The sequence below is a fragment of the Pelmatolapia mariae genome, linkage group LG20 (assembly GCF_036321145.2).
Source record: "Pelmatolapia mariae isolate MD_Pm_ZW linkage group LG20, Pm_UMD_F_2, whole genome shotgun sequence".
Lineage (NCBI taxonomy): Eukaryota > Metazoa > Chordata > Actinopteri > Cichliformes > Cichlidae > Pelmatolapia > Pelmatolapia mariae.
In genome coordinates this window covers 1,540,650-1,544,752 of record NC_086244.1, presented here as the reverse complement: position 1 = coordinate 1,544,752, position 4,103 = coordinate 1,540,650, and the positions used below count along the sequence as shown (strand labels likewise).

The window sequence follows — 4,103 nt, the reverse complement described above, 5'->3', positions numbered from 1 at the left end:
GCAAGACGACATTGAATCTATGTTGATTTTTCATCCGAACCGTCGTATATGGTCGGGGTTGAAATGCCAATGTTGTAACAACATTGAAATACTGTGGTAAACCGACGGTCTTACTATAGAGACGTTGTAACGATGTTGATTCACCGTTGTTTTTTTGTCATTGATATTTGATCTATTTATAGTCGACCAGGTGACAACAACAACGTCGAGAAAACGTCTATTTATAGTTGACGATCATTCGGCTCTGGTCACCATCAAAAACCATCGATTTGTAGTTGAGCATTAAATTGCATTGCAACTGATCGGGTATAAAGTACCAGAGAAAGTAGATTTATTGTTCATTTGTTATCAATGACTTGGTCTAGTTCACCAGCTTTAAAAAATCGTGTCTACGTGCAATTTATGTATAGTTGACCGGGAAATTAAAGCAGCGATCACTTGGACTATTCCGCAGCACCCCTCTCACATTGGTACATCCCCCCAGGTATTCATTGTCTTCTACAGTAGAGCGGGACATTTGATTTACTCTCAGCGGAATTGACCGGAGAAGGCATCAGTTCATGCACTGCACTGGCCTGCACCACGATTAGTATAAGGTAAGAATGAATGATTTTTTTTTCCTACTCGTTATTTCCATGTTTGCATTTGAATAACAGTAAAAAACTCGTTAATGTTTTACATTAACAAGTTTTTTACAGTTATTTACGTTGCTCCCACAAAATGTGGGAGCCCGAAATTGTGTCTATACTTCTTACAATCCGGCAACAAATAAATTGCACTGCGAACAAAGTATATCAACAAAGAAAACATTTTCGTTTCATAATTTCTTCGTTATATTCCCTTACAAAGCTAGCTTTGACGCTTCGAGGTTTCCTTTGTTCTTGCCGTCGCCTCGGCGCTTGACCCAGACTTTCGCTCTGTAGTTGCTTAGTACTACAAAAAATTCTAAATCTGTGATATATGATTGATAAACGTAAAGTTAACTGTATAAACGTGTTCAATGACTTTGTTACTTTTGATGATTGGAGAGCACTCGCTTCAATTCGCACACGAAAACTTTAGACTCAGTTTGAATGCTCACGCAGCATGCCCACGTGACTGTACGTTGCACGCTCACCTAACTTTAAGTTGCACGCGTACATGACTTTCCGTTTGTGCCTTGAATAATGAATAAGGCTACGTCCACACGTACCAGGGTATTTTTGAAACCGCTGATTTTTCTATGCGTTTGCACCTTTTGTCCACACGTAATGTATGTCTGGCCGTACATTGTGTTTGTATTTCCAGGCACATTTCACGAAGCAGAACGCAGTCTTCAGAGATATCCACGTGAACGCTGTGATACGTCTGACCTTCAGTCCGAAGAAGAAACCCAGACCAGTCTTAAAAGAAAGCACAAGTAAAACCTTTTTATTCACAAACATATCTTCGATTGTTAAGAATTTATGATCTTGTCTTTTATACATATCTGTGGTGCTTGCATACTGCAATATCGCCACATAATATAGTCCAAAAAGTGGAAGTTTGTAAACTTTTTAAAAATGCAAAGCCGTGTACACTTGTGCACTTCAAAAATTCATTGTATACTGTACCTTCTTGCACGTCTCTGTTTCCTGTGTGTGTTGTTAGAAATCAAACTAACTTTAGGAAACAATATGGCAAAAGCATATTTACAATTACTTAAGACCGTTTTTAATTTATTTTCTTTAGACCAAATCCCCTGTACACATATACGGACTCAGAGGATGAGCAGCCTACAAAAAAACAGTTTCCCCAGGCCCCTCGAGTGAAAATACCAGGTAATAAAATACTGTCTAGTGTCTGTGTACATATCTGTGTCTGACACAAGGAAACTTTTTTGACAAGTTGTCTGTATTCTTAAATACTTAAAAAATTATCTTTTTCTAAACAGCCCTCATCACTCCGCAGTCTGCCCCCCAGCCCACTGATAGCAACCATCATAATGCCCCACCCAGCTTCCGGCACCTTTCGCCACTCTGGCACAAACCGACACAGCTTTGCGATCTCGCCAGCATGCAGAGTCTGATGTCTTCCCTATAGATGGTATGCTTTTAAAAAAAGCTTTAAAGCTGCATCACAATGTCATTGTACTCTTATCTTCAAAACACCAGGTTATACTCCTGAATGTCATCTTGTTGTGATTTTTTTTTTCTGTAGATTCCAGAGACTCTGTGAGGCCACTATTGCAAGGCAAGTTTGAAAATCTTGGAATTTCACAGTTTACATGGTATAACAAATATATGTGACAGGCAAAAACTAGTAAACACTTTTAGCAGTTACAAGAACTAACAAATGAATATCCAACAAAAGGGAATAGAAATACATTGTACTGCCAATACTTTGGTTTATTCTTTGTATGACTTGAAAATCAGGCTTTAGGGAAAACCAAATGACATGTTTCTATCATCAATTACATGAAGTAAACACACAAGCACTTGCATACACATTTAAGACATGAGACACGCTAATTCCATCTCTTAAAATGTGTCTATAGGTGAGACGCTTTGCGTTGATTGGTGCTGCTGGACCACACTGGAGGTGCGAGTCCGCCGTGTAATGGTTTATGCCCTTACAAAGGAGCTGGCCTCTGTACTCAACTGGGCAGGGAAAAAAAACCAAGGACCAGACAAAGCAAAAAAGGGCATTTAAAGAGACAGCGCTGTGCAGATGCATATTTGGTAAGTTTTAACATTTATTGTAGTTTTATGAGCCTAAAGTGAACAATAAAGGGATCAATTGATGTGCTGGGTGCATTTCACATTTCCTATGTCTGTTTTTTGCTATATTACTTTGTCTTTCTTAATAACAAGACTTTCATGTCCGGTTAATCTGGAGATGGAGTCTTTGGTCTTCGGCTTGTTTTGTCCTCGGGTTGTACACTTTGTACAGCCCGAGGACCCCATGTTTTCTTTTTTTTTTTTAAAGGATACACGGCACACCATGCTAAGACATATCACATTTTCAGCTTATAGCTCTTTGGGAATCAAATGCGGCAGTTTGCTGATTTCCGCCTGGTGACTTTCATGTTTATTAGCCTAGGAGTTTACATACTTTCTCCCTGCTGAAGACAATTAACAAGAGCTTATTCATGTGCTCTAATTCCCTTTTTTTGTCTTTGTTTTTTTGTGTGTGTGTCTATTTTTGTCCTAGATGGCCTGGCGCAGCAGGTAGGGGCGAACTCTATGTCTGAGTTGGTCTTTGCTCAAGCAGTCCAGAAATGGCTCAGATATGCTCCAGATCGTACGGGTGGTGCGCAGGACGCACATCATCCATCCCCATCCCGGAGTAAATAATAAAAAGTGACGTGAAACATAGAAATGTAAATAGGAAACTTTGTCTTTTAATAAAGTATTTTGCAAATGATACATGTCTATTGACCTTTTTTGTTTTTTTGTTTTTTTTCAATAAAAAGCAACTGTGCGAAAGAGGTGGAAAATCAACACCATAGCTCAACAGTGTTTCAATATCAGAATCTGACATTGTTTCAATGTCAACAGTGTTAGAAAATATAACATCGAATCAATGTCAGGTTTCAACATTGATTCAACATCAAAACCTGACGTTGTTTCAACATTAAAAATGGGTGCAAGAGTGACGTTGGGTCAACGTCACACTTCAACGTTGGTTCAATGACATCGCCTGATATTGACTCAACATTGTTTCAATGTTTCCTTGCTATCTGGGAGTGTTCTTTTGACTTTGGGACCTGAAGCGGACGGAGTTTAGGACCCAGATTACTCCGCGAGGCTCCTGACTACGGTAGCCGTAATGCTCCAACAATCCATCAAGCGGTGCGGCTTCGTAGCTTAAAACATTAAAACAAGTCGTACTAAAACATTTTTGACAGATTTTTGACCACTGTGTACCACATAGAATCAGTTTGAGGTCAGTAAGCACAACCAGGATTCATACATAAGGCTCACTGTCGATTTTTGAGAAAATTAGAAGGACTTTAAGTGCGCCTTATAGTGCGGAGAATACGATATTTCAGAGAGGAGGAAAAAAGTTCAGTGGTGTCATGTAAACTTATTAATGCACTATCATGCTGGCCCTTCTCTCTCTGAACTAAGCAGTGATAGCGA

The 4,103-nt window shown here is 39.3% G+C and overlaps 1 long non-coding RNA gene across 1 annotated transcript; it reads left to right on the top strand.

The window, feature by feature from the left end:
- Window positions 1-363: 363 nt before the first annotated feature.
- Window positions 364-3,264, top strand: LOC134619068 (uncharacterized). Its single transcript, XR_010091961.2, has 6 exons — window positions 364-596; window positions 1,288-1,399; window positions 1,711-1,799; window positions 1,913-2,064; window positions 2,179-2,211; window positions 2,516-3,264. It is a non-coding gene; the product is annotated as an uncharacterized LOC134619068 (long non-coding RNA).
- The last annotated feature ends 839 nt before the right edge of the window (window positions 3,265-4,103 follow it).